This window comes from Herpailurus yagouaroundi, unplaced genomic scaffold, assembly GCF_014898765.1.
Source record: "Herpailurus yagouaroundi ecotype Mexico unplaced genomic scaffold, PumYag 184, whole genome shotgun sequence".
NCBI lineage: Eukaryota > Metazoa > Chordata > Mammalia > Carnivora > Felidae > Herpailurus > Herpailurus yagouaroundi.
Window position 1 is genome coordinate 35,344,851 of NW_024412415.1, and position 12,507 is coordinate 35,357,357.

The 12,507-nt window shown below is 49.1% G+C and overlaps 1 long non-coding RNA gene across 1 annotated transcript; it reads left to right on the plus strand.

Annotated features, from left to right (window-relative positions):
• Positions 1–5,904: 5,904 nt before the first annotated feature.
• LOC121041931 (uncharacterized) lies at positions 5,905–10,120 on the plus strand. The gene is made up of 2 exons (XR_005795930.1): positions 5,905–7,210; positions 7,646–10,120. It is a non-coding gene; the product is annotated as an uncharacterized LOC121041931 (long non-coding RNA).
• Positions 10,121–12,507: the final 2,387 nt, after the last annotated feature.

A 12,507-nucleotide genomic window follows, 5' to 3' on the forward strand; every position in this document is an offset into this window, starting at 1 on the left:
CCAGCAGGAAGACTACGGTGGAGCTCCCACACCAATTCACCACCCCCACGGTAGCCCCACGCTCAGCAGCTCAGTGGCCTGAGCCCCGGGGGTGGAAAGAGCTGTCCCCTGCTCGTCACTAAATTTAGACTACAGGTGGCAGGAAGGACACAGGAGGAAGGATAAAGATCCAAGGGGGTGGCTGGTTAGCAATTCTCAGGAACCTAAATCCGGGTTGCGCTGGTGAGTGGAAACACCACATTCAAACATCACAGCCAGTCACTGCCACACTTCCTCCTGAGGTGTGCAGGCGGGCTCACTTGTCCCCACAAGCATCACCAGCAAAAATCAGTCGAGAGAAGGAGACAACTGGACAGGTGACCCCACTAGAGACTTAGGAACGTCTCTGACACTTCCCTGGGCTGCTCCAAAAGCTGGCTGACTCTACCTACTGGGAGGTCAGATTCCAGTAGATTCCAGGCTGGACAAAACCCCGGGAAACACCTATGAGTTCTTCCCTCCAGTTCAAACATCTGGCATTGAGGTGAAGAGTGAGGGCTGTGGATTGAGCTCCATTTGTCTTCCAGCTCTTCCACCAACTGGCTGGGGGACCGTGGACAAGCTTGCTTGATCTGTGCCTCAGTTTCCCCATTAGCTTTGAGCATAGGACCTGGTATATAGTCAATGCTTGGTAAAAGGTATTGACTGAATGACAAGGAGTAAGATAGGGTCGGCCTCACCAAGCAGGCCCGGGGAAGGGTCACAGGGTCTTCTCCCCTTTGTTTGTATTTTTAATTTTTATTTCTGAGAGAGAGAGAGAGAGAGAGAGAGAGAGAGCAGTGGAGGGACAGAGACAGAAGGAGACACACAATCCGAAGCAGCCTCTGAGCCATCAGCACAGAGCCCGACACGAGGCTCGAACTCATGAACTGAGAGATCATGACCTGAGTTGAAGTCGGATGCCCAACCAACTGAGCCACCCAGGGGCCCCGGGGCTTCTCCCCTTTGGAAAGAGACATATAGTATGGCCTGCCTTACTACACTCATACCCCACTTATGACAGGTAAATTCCCTTCTGCCCGTGTAGGCAGTTTTCTGGCTTTCCTCTTGGTGGGCAGGCCCAAATTGACAATCCGGTCCACAGTTAGGGATCACTCAGTCTCGTCTCCAGTGTCGCCAGCTCAGTTTCATCCAGGATCTGTTCAAACGCTTGTTAAAGAAATAGGGACGAAGTGGAGCTGGAAACATAGAAAAGACCCAGTCCTCATCCTCACCAAAGCTCCTGGTTCAACCAGGGGCGAGGGGGCTAACTGTGGCTCAACATGCTACGTGTAAAGGGGAAGCCTGAATCCAGGGCTCCCTGGGGGCCCCAGGTCTGGGGTTGGGGAGGCTGTCGGGATGGATGAGGCAAGTCTTCACCTATGCACTGATGCTACAGGAGTAACAGCTAGCCTGATGATCGCATGAGAGCTAAAGGGAGAGGAATGGGGGTCCCTCTGCAGAGGACTGGGGGAGCTGCTCCTTCTGAGAAAGGGAGGATCTGTCTGCTCTGGGGACAGAGTAAAGAGACGCAGGGGCAGAGACAGACAGGAGTCACTAAATGCGGGCAGGAGAGTGTGTGCGACAGGGGGAAGAGGGGCTGGAGCACCTGCCCAGGAGGCCAGTATGGGAGTTTCGGAGCTCACGGTGCACAGATGTTGCTTGTAAATCAAGACAGGGCTGAGGTTGGCCTCGGAGCTGTCACAGGATTAAACAGAGACATGCCGCGAGAGAGATCTTAGGTGCAGGGAGCAGAGGGCATCTCTGGGGAAGAAGCCCAGGACTCAAGAATTCGCAGGGAGAGTTTTGTTGGCTCAGGCAAAGAGGTGGTCAAGAGCTTGACTGGCGGGGAGCATGCGCGGTGGCGGGTTTGGGTTGGTGGGGCGGTGGGAACTGCTTTTCTCCATTGGTCTCACAATCTCCATTTCCTTTAGCATTGTTCCATCTTAGTCTCAACCATGAGGTTATTATATTATCCGTAAAAATGTGGAAAAGCCCCCCACCCCCGTTTCCCACCACCCCTACCCTACTTTACTGCCTCTGGTCACACACTGCGGGGTCGAGGCTTAAGCCAAGTATAACCGGCCCACAAAGATGCAGGGGGCCCCAGGGGACCTTAACCATTAAAGGAAAAATAACAGACTGATCAAGGCGTTCCCAAGGGGCCAGCCAAGAGATGCCGAAGCCCACGCAGACTTCTCCAAGGGTAGAGTGGGGTGGGAGAGCTTCCCCTGAGGGGGCCTGAGGGGAAAGATAAACAGAAAGGAAAAGCAGCATTCAGAGGAGAGGAGGAGAGAGGAGACGCCACCCCCAAATGTGGCAAGAACGTCTGAGTGGCCTGCAGGATGGGACCGTTCACTGAGACCTCTCAGTCATACTGAATCTCTCCATGTCCTCCAAACCCACACAGTCTGTGGTAACATAGTGGTTCCCTTTCAACCACTAAAGTAGAGGTCGGGCCACATGAAGAGCCAGCTGCAGTGACTGGGCCACACTGGGCCACACTGGGAATTCAAGCAGAGGAGGGCACATGTAGTTGGCTTAATGCCTGGCTGGGCTTTGTGGATGCAGGGGCTGGCGTGCCCGTGTGTGTGCGTGTGTGTGCGTGTGTGTGCGTGTGTGCATGCGTGTGTAAAAGGGAGCTTGCCCGCCAGCAGATCAGGCCCACCAGCAGCAACTGCCCCGGCAGTTGGGGATTAGGGGGCTTCCTGCGAGGCCAGTGCAGCTAATTTAAGTCATCTGTCTGCTGAAACTTAGTTAAAATGAAGTTTTAGTAGGATTCTTCCTGTGGGCTCTGTGGTTAAACAGAAATTCCTTTGAAATGATGTCTGAAGAGTGAGTCAAAACAAGGCCGAAAGCTAGGGATGAGTAACTCCAGGCCGGAGCCTGAGCTGGGTGGAGAGGATATTTACGAGGAGCACACAGTCCAGAGCGGCTTCGAGATGCTCTCCAGCTCTGGACCCAGGGCGTGGCCTCTGCTCCCTCCCCATCCCACTGCTGTTCCTGGTCCTACAGAATTCTGGGGGTGGGGCTGAACCTCAATAATCACAGTCAAGCCCCTCTCTTTGCCAAAAAAAAAAAAAAAAGTTTCTTTCATTGCTTTGTCTTTCTAAAAAGCACCTTTGCTCATTATAGAAAATTAGACAATACAGACAAGCAAGAGGAAAACAGTATGGTCAAATACCCGTAATCTCACTTACTTCAAACAACCACTGGCAAAAGCATGATAGATCATTAAAATAGCCCTCTAGGTAAAGCGCATAAATTCTTAAGGCTTTTTCTGGATACATTCCCAGAAGTCAAATTTGGATTCTACAATCTGGATAATACTTTACACTATTAGCACCATATTAGATCATTAGAAGACCCTCCTAGGTAAAAATATATATTGGTGTTATTATATATAGTATAATGCAGAATAGAATATATGCTTCATATAAGATGTATAATAAATGTTATACTATGTATAATAAGTTATATGTAATATATATTTCATATACACATACAGATGTACCTTTTTTAAATAGAAATGAATTCATCCTATATAAACCAATTTTTGGTGATATTTTCCCCTTTTACCTAATATTTTCTGCTCTGTAGATATGTTTCTTAACATCATTTTAATGCCTTTGTATAATCCTACTACCTAAACTACTAACCTTATTTAACCAGTCCCCTGCTGCTGGACACTTAGGTTATTCCAACTTTTTCTCTATTAATAGCAGTGCTGTAATGAACATTCATGCCGCTAAATATTTGCATTAATTCTCAATGCTTTTTTTTTGGGGGGGGGGAATACATTCCCAGACATCAAATTGCTCACAGCTTCTCGATTTTCATAGGCTAGGAAAATGAAACCCAGAGATTGGCCTAAGGAACTAGAAGAATAATAAAAGGCGGTAGGACAGGGGAATGGACGGCCCACGAACCAGAGCCCAGGCCTGCTGGTTCCAGATGCAGCACTCTTCGCGCTATACAAGATGAGGAAGGAACTCTCCAGATTCCTCGGACAGTTGGCAACATCAGCTGGGAGAATGGAGGCCACAATGGTGATACGATGTCTTGTAAAACCAGGGGCTCTTAATTCAAAGTCACTTATGGGAGTCACTCACTTTCTAGAGCCTCAGGTCCGGCTACTCTTGACATGTGTGTGGTGTGCATCAGACCTTGGCAGTATTTACCTACCTTCAGCTTTGACACTCCACTCTCTACCTTCTTTCTTTCCAGCTGGCCACAGGTGAATTGGGACATGTGTCTTTCAATTCTACAGGAATTTCCTGGCCCATTATTATGCAATACCAACTTCTCACTTAACATCTCTGGCCTGACAGTATTTGGAGAACAATCCTAAGGCCTCAGAACAGAAACACAGATCGTCCTGTTTATTAGAAAGTAGGGCAAAGTTCCTGCCACCCATGGCTCCCCCACCACACGTTAGTAATACAACATAAACTGAACCACCCAGCGGCTGAATCTGTAAAGTAGCAATCTTCCTCCAAGGAAGAAGATGGCTGGGTGGAGAAGAGGTCCTGGGGCAGGCAACAGCTCTCTAGAGGACTGCAAATGGGGGTGTAGAGGAAAGGAGAGGTTATGCAGTGAAGTCAAAAGAACGTTGGCCTTTGAGTGAGGCTACTGGGATCCAGTGCTTCCCATGTGCTGTGTGGCTTCAAGGAAGTTGCTTTCTACCCTGGTCTCGTTTATTCATCAGTTAACCAGGGCACCAGACCAGTTCAGCCTTACTGTTCCTTTCTGCTTTAGCTGCTCTGCCGTTTTCCTCACTCCTTTGGGACATTGGTTCAGCAGCATACTTCAGAGCATTCCTTTTTGCGACTTTTGACAGTCTTTTTGTGTTTTCTGAATCTTATAGATGAATCACCAGTCATTGATCCTATGCTGATGCCGTGGAAAAAAGTCTAATGCCAGTGGTGTTCTAACGCCAGTGTCAAAGCCCTGGAGGTATCCTTCCCATAGCAACAAGATCTTTTTTAATAATTGACCACACCCAGGGCGCCTGGGTGGCTCAGTTGGTTAAGCGGCTGACTTCGGCTCAGGTCATGATCTCGCGGTCCGTGAGTTCGAGCCCCGCGTCGGGCTCTGTGCTGACCGCTCAGAGCCTGGAGCCTGTTTCAGATTCTGTGTCTCCCTCTCTCTGACCCTCCCCCGTTCATGCTCTGTCTCTCTCTGTCTCAAAAATAAATAAACGTTAAAAAAAAATTAAAAAAAAAAATAATTGACCACACCCTTTGTATTCGAAGCCTAGCACAAGGGCTCCGGGAGCTAGAATGTCCACCTCACATGTACCTCAATGCTTTCTTTCTGCCTCCTTCCTACAAAGCTTTTGGGTCACCAGAGTTGGTAGAGTCTGTCACGCCAGCCTGATCAAGCGGTAGTGCCTTCCTCGAGGGTTTTACTACACAGGACTCTAACCTTCCATCGTCAACCAGAAAGACTGCCATGTCTGCCACACAGAGGAATGGGGGCAGGCCGTGACGTCACCATTTCTCACTCTCCCTGACCTACATACACCATGAGGTGTCCCAGCTTTCCAAAAGGTTCCTATGCTCCAGGGTTCGTGGTAAAGAAAAGCCGCTCTCTCAAGGAAGATGAGCTTGGAGAGGAGGTGACACGTGTTGTCCAAGCAATATCTCATCCCAAGCCTTCTAGCAGCATGTCGTCTCCTACCTCTACCATTCCTCCAATGGCTTCCAATGGCTCCTCCTCCAAGCCTTCTTCGACGTTCATTTTGAATTTCTCTTGAATCACATTTTGTTTTGAGGAGGTGAGGGGGGGGCAGTCACAGTGAAATTGGCTCTGGGCCTCTGTTTTCCAGCAGGAGGACGCTGGCTGGATTCTCTGTGGGCTGGGAGTTGGAACTTCAAAAAGAATTCACCATCTTCTCCCGGCAACAGAAGATGTAGGAGCCAGGACCTGGAGGACATGTTTGATGTTTTCCCCTCATTCTTTCTTCGTGGACGCAAAGTACAGCGAGTTTACAGTGGCGATGAGTAAGTAAGGTATCAAGTGGAAAACCCCAGAAGGGTTTTTAAAACAGGCTTCCTAGAGCTGAGGAGAGCATACAGCTCTATTCATGACGGTGTGACCTTCTGGACAAGCCGAGATCTGGAATGGGAAACCGGAGCTCCGCCTCCAGCCTTGTCCCTCACGGGGAAAGTCACTTCCCCCTCTCTGGGCCTCAGTTTCCTGATCCGTTACCCACCCTGCCCACCTCAAAGGGTTTGGGGGAAGAGGTGATGAGAGAAAGGATGTGAACGGGCTTTGAAAAGAAGGCTCAAGAGCTGTGTAAATGGAAGGAGTGACTGTTTGTTTTCACAAGTGGAGTTGTCTCTTTGCCATTGCCACTGGAGAGGCTGTTCGGGCTGTAAGTATTTGACCTCTGAGCTTTGCTCAGACTGGAGCAGCTGTGGGTGGCAGGAATGCAGGGAGGGAGGAAATATCAGAGTTAGCCAGCATGGGCCTCAGTCTCAGAGTTGGCCAGGCTTCTACAGGGGAAAAAATATCTCAAGTAGCTCTTTGTGGTCATGAAGAATACACTTATGTGATTGTTTTTAAGTATTTTAGACTCTGAAAAAAAGCTTTAAGGAACCCATCGCAATGGACAACAGTAGAGTTACTCATTCAACTTCGCGGGAACAAATCCACGTGAAATGGAGAATGGAAGAAATTAGCTAAATAATTCAGTCCCGTCTTCAATCTAGCATGCAGGTGCACACACACACACGCGCACACACACACACACACACACACATACACATGGATTATTTCACCCACATTGATTCAGAGTGTGGTTTTAATTCTTGCCCCTTTCAATCGGGTTAGAACCTTTCCAGTCTTCAAAGTTCTTCTCAATCCTTTGTCATTTTATACTCAGTGCCCAGCACAGTTCCTGGCTCATAGTAGGCACTCAGTAAGTTTCTGATCAATGACATACCGCGTGATCTGGAGTATACTCTTACCAACATGGCCTCCGGTGAACCACACGTCTCTGAATCCATGTGGAGCCCTCTCCACACTGACTCTGGGCTTAATTTGCTTGCCTGGAGAGATTTTAGTAAATGCGATACAAACAGGCACGTGAACGGCACATTGGAACATCACACTTGTGAAGAAGCCTGGGCCAGCCTGCAGGGGACACGTGGCCAAGTCAACAGCCAGCTTCACTACTGCTAGCCATGTGAGTAAGGCTGTTTTAGACCCTCCAGTCCCCATCAAGCTGCCAGATGACTGCAACCAGACAAAATCAGCAGAACGGCCCAGTTGAGCTCAGTTCAAGTGCTGACCCATAAAATCATGAGAAAATATATTGTAGTTTTAAGCCTGTGAATTTTGGGTTGGCGTGTCATACAAAGACAATTGAGACGGTACTTTTTTTAAAAAGTGCATAGATAGATACCTTTGGACCAGAAATGACAAATATGTAACATCTCATCTAACACATTTAATGGATTGGTACTGTCTTCCTGGAGGGCCATGTGGAGGGGAACTTGAAGTCCCAGTTACTAGAAGAGAAAGCCATGATTCATTAGTAATGGGTGCAAAGAACGCGGATGGGAATAGTGGCAATATGCGTGCCTTATTTTTGCCATCTTTGTTCCTTTTTATCAATCAGGGACCAGCGAACAAGGAAAGAATTATCAAAGTGAAATGCTAAGTGGGCCATTTGGTAAGGAGATTTTCCACTGAGTTAGGGCACAGCTCCCAGGGACAGTGATTATGAAGGTAGAACTCCTTGAGTGAACTCAAGCAGACGTTATTTATGTCACTGGAGAACACAATTCCGTGACTGCAGAAACCCACAATTTGGAGCTCTGGTTGATTTCCCAGGTTTGCTAGCGGGCAGTGTCCAAGTGGCTTTACTCTGCCCACAGATCTGATCATCAGCTTCATAGGTACAGAAACTCAGTGTTTTCGGTACATCCAGAGGTGGTCCGGCTCTTGGGAACAGCCCTACAAGAATCATGTTCATGCGATTCCGTCAGCAAAATAAAATGCAAGGACTTTCCAAAGATACAACAACTCTTATTGGCTCCCCAGACTCAGTTAGTCATCAGAAAAGCTCCGTCCCACAAAGAAGATGGAATGAGAAGAAAGGAAGTGGGAAGGTTCGGAGGGAATATTTCACACGAGTCAGTAAAGGCGGATAAAATATCTCTGTCTGACGAGAGTACCCTCTCTGTAGCAGTGGGAAACCATGAACCTCAGGTCCAGTGTCTCTCTCCCTTGAGAATAATTGGAAGCACACTGACCAGTTGTAGACATTGACTTATCTTCTGACATCTCTGCAGACCCCATTCCTTCTGGAAGATATGCTTTCCTCGGACACATTAACATAATTGATTAAGCCATTGCCATTTTTTTGGTTCAGCAGCACCATCTGAAGATCCCACCTTCTTTAGAGTTTGCCTGCCCAAGCTCCTGACTATCCATTATCAACTTGATTTATAAGGCATCTTTCCCCTTCCAAGATTTCTACATAACGCATGGATTTTGTCCCATCTACCCATCCATCCGTCCATGCATCATTTCATCTACTTATTCTATAAATCACATGCACTCAGTTGGTCTGGGGGGCCACAAAGAGGAATAAACATGGACCCTGCCTTTGAGGAGCCTCAAAGGTGAGAAAGGAGATGGGAGTTGAGGTGAAGACTCGTCCTAGATAAGCCCAGGAAAGACAGGAGGATACTGTAACTAAGACTGAGCAGCGGTGATAGGGAAGAAGGGGCAGATACCAGTGTTACGGAGAGAAAATGAACAGTGATTGCCCAGTGGGCAGGCAGTGAGAAAGAGGGAAGAGACCAGAGCAATAAAAATGGTTGTAAACCACTAAGTATTCATTAGTATCATCATTATGACCATTAATAGCTGGCATTTATTGAGAACTTTCACCATGCCAGGGACTATTCTGAGCCCTTTATATGGACAAATTCACGTAATCCTCAACACCAAGTAAGGTAGTTACCATCATTATGTCCAGATTTCAGATGAGGAACTATAGGAGGAAGATCCACAGAACAGTTCTAGAAATGTGTCATTTGGCATGCCTGGGACCGTCCCAATGGAGAGCTCCAGCAGGGAGTGTAATGGCGGGAGGCCAATGAGAGCATCTGTGCTAGAAACATCAACTGAGACACCATCTGCGCCTACACGTGGTGGTAGGAGCCACAGGTCTGGTATGGCAGGTTGAGGACAGGGACAAGGTCAGGACCCAGGAGAAGACCCAAGGCTCCTCACTAGGGGGCCTTGAGTATGGAAATGAATGATTAAACAGTTAGGCTATCTCTCTACCTTGGTGCTGCCCGTGGAGGTGGCAGCCATGTCTTACTGGGCATCATGTCTGCCCTCAGATCTCTGGTGAATCACAAGATCAGTAAAAACAGAACCGGGAAGCTCACCCAGCACCGGTCAGACCAATATGTCCAAGTTGAGGGCAAACGGCACAAATCAGAGGGCCCAGCCTGATCTTGATGTCCAACACTGGTTACGGGAGCAGTAAGAAAACCAAGCACGGGCTGGCCGGTGGCTTCTGGAAGTTTCTAGTCCACAACGTCAAGGAGCTCGAAGTGCTGCAGGTGTGCTACAAATCTCACCGTGCACAGGTTGTTCACGATGTCTCCTCCAAGGAGCCATGAGCAGCCCAGCCGGCCGCTGGAGTCACCAGTCCCAATGCCAGGCTGCGCAGCAAAGGAGACGAATAGAGAGACAGCTCATGCACCCACTGCATTTGTGTTAATAAAACCACAACACCCCCAAAACTTTTTTTTAAAAGTTAGGATACGCACCAGAACAGGAGGTGTCAAAGCAGCAGAGCGAGCCAAAGGTTTCAAAAAGGAGGCAATGTTCCAGCGACTTCAATCCCACCCGAGAGAGAGCACACAAACGTGTATGAGAAGCAGCCACTGAGTTAGACATTCAGGCAGTTTGACAGCTAGTGACGTCGAGAATCACAGTTTTAGAGGCATACACACCATCTCCCAACACGTCTGGATCAGTGGTTCTCAGATTCTGGTGCAGAAGACTTTCCTGGCAGTTTATTAAAATTCAGATTCCTGGTGGCAGTTTATTAAAATTCAGATTCCTGGGACTAGCTCCGGAGATTTGGATTCATAAGGCTTGGGTCAGGGTCCAGGAGCCTAAATTTTTAAACACCAACCCCCACCCCCACCCCGGTCCCTGCAAGGTGATTCTGATGCGGTTGTTTCCAAAACTATACTTTGATAAGCACTGCCCTGAAGACATAAGCATCCTTTCCCCACCTGCCCCAGGTTCCGGTTTCCTGTTAAATGATCCACAGGCTCCCTGCGGGAGGTCAACGCTGTGAGTGGCCAGCCTTCCCGGTTCATGCCTTCCCACGGAGGCCTTGCTTCCCGGGCCCTAGTGGTGGGATTACGTCTCAGGACTACAGTTAGCAAAGCGTTCATCGTACCACAGACACACGTGCACATTCTGTGCATATGCAAAATAGGAGAGAAAGCATTTATCCCAGAGATGAACACTTAGAAGCAGATAGATATAAATACAAGTGACTGATCCAATCGAGACAGAGGAGGAGCCTAGAATAATGCAAAAGGAGGCAGATTAGCACTGGGTGTTGTATGGAAACCAATTTGACAATAAATTTCATATATTAAAAAAAAAAAAAAAAAGGAGGCAGATTTGCTCAAGTGAGTCAAATACCACCAAAGAGAGCCTGTAAAAGAGGTTCTTAACGGTCAAGTGCATGATATTTACTCTAAGGGAGTACAGCCTAACTTTTTAATCATTCATTTCCATACTCCCTACCGGGCTCCTTTTCCTTCAAATGCCCCCAAGTGCAAAAGGAACACAGACGAAGGACTAACAAATTCTACTCGGAGAAGAAGCTGGTGAAGGCATCCCCAAGGAGGTAGCACGGAGTCCTTCCCCAGTAAGAACTCCCAAGGCAGAGAAAGGGAAAGGGATCTGAAGGCAGAGGAAAAGCGAGTATAAGAGCAGGGGGTGGGTGGGGGGAGGCACAAAGGAGCAGGGTGTTTCCAGGAAGCCTAGGAAGCTTGGCTGGAAGAGAGGAAGTAGGGCTGGAGGGAGGGAGAGGCAGATAGAATAAGAGTGAAGTAGCTTGAAAAGCTAGGGTCTTGGAGGTTCTTCCTCGCATGCTAAGGATTTTAGAGCCAATCTCAGCGGAAACGGAGAGTCCCTGCGGTTTCTAAGTGGGAGCCGCATCTTTTGCTTTAGGGAGCTGGGGATCCCACGCCGGGGAGGCGGGCCGACTCCTTCCCTTCCACCCGCCACAGGCATCCAGTGGAAGAGAAATCTCCAGCACAGCCAGGCTCGTGGATCCACAGGGTACTTGCAGCCACAGCTTTTGAGTCTGTTTCTTCTCCCCGAAGCCTCTCATCTAGGAAATAAACCGCAGGGAACGCGGAGGGAGAGAAAGAGGAGGGAGAAATAACACTCAACTCCAATTCCTCAAGTGGAAAAAAGGAAGGGTGACGCCCTTCCTGTCTACACATGGGTGGAAAATAATCACCAAAAATGAAGTTTGGTTTTGCAGGGTGGGCTAGGGGAGGAGAACCAAAAATGACCGAAGCACAACAAAGCAGAAAAAACCAGCAGGGGAGGAAGGAGTATAAAAACAGGAAGGCCCCAGGGGCAGATTCTCTGCAGGGCGTGGGGCTGGGGAAGAGAACGCTGGCCTGGCGTGCAGGCCTTTCCCCGTAGCCTTGGGCACTAGAACCGTCCAGGACGTGCATGGGGTCAATGCCAGACACACCTGGAAAAGTTCAAAAACCGTTTCTGGATGGGATGGGGGAGGAGTAGCTTCCAGGCTGCCCAAGGGGGCCCCGGGGGCGAAATAGGAGGCAGCCGCTAAATTCAAGTCAGAAACCGAGTCCTGGGTGCGGGCCTATGTGACTTTGGGCAAAGGGCCTCTACCTTCCTGGGCCTGTTTCCACTTCCGGGATGTCGTGTGGTTGGCCAGGCCTCTGTGCATGGGTGGCCAAGGGACACATTGAAATCCAGCTGTGCACTCTGGCGTGAGCGGTGAACGCGAAGACAGAGCGTTTTATTTCTCTAAATTTACGCCAAAGGATTGTTCCGCCGGCCAAACCAGAGGCCACAGGACTGGAACCGCTTAGGTCACCTTTTTTCTCTTCTCCGGGGACTTCAGGACCTAATGGGGGCCCTGGGTGCAGTGTGCTAGGCTGGGAAAATCTGCTGAGCCCCGACTCCCCCTGCTCACCGGGGAGGGTGTCCCATGCCGTGCTTAGGAACTTGGACTTCAGTGTGAAAGAAACAGAAAGCCAGATTTGCTGGAGCCCACCCGCCTCCCCCTCGTACTTCTCCTGGCCCTGCTCAATGTCACCTATCTCCCAACACAGCAGGCTGCCTGGGCCACCTCAGGGGTGAGCACTGAGTTTGGGCGTGACCATTACTGTGCCCCACTCTGATGGGAGGAGCTAAAACAGCCCCAGCACCCACGTCCAACCTGACCTG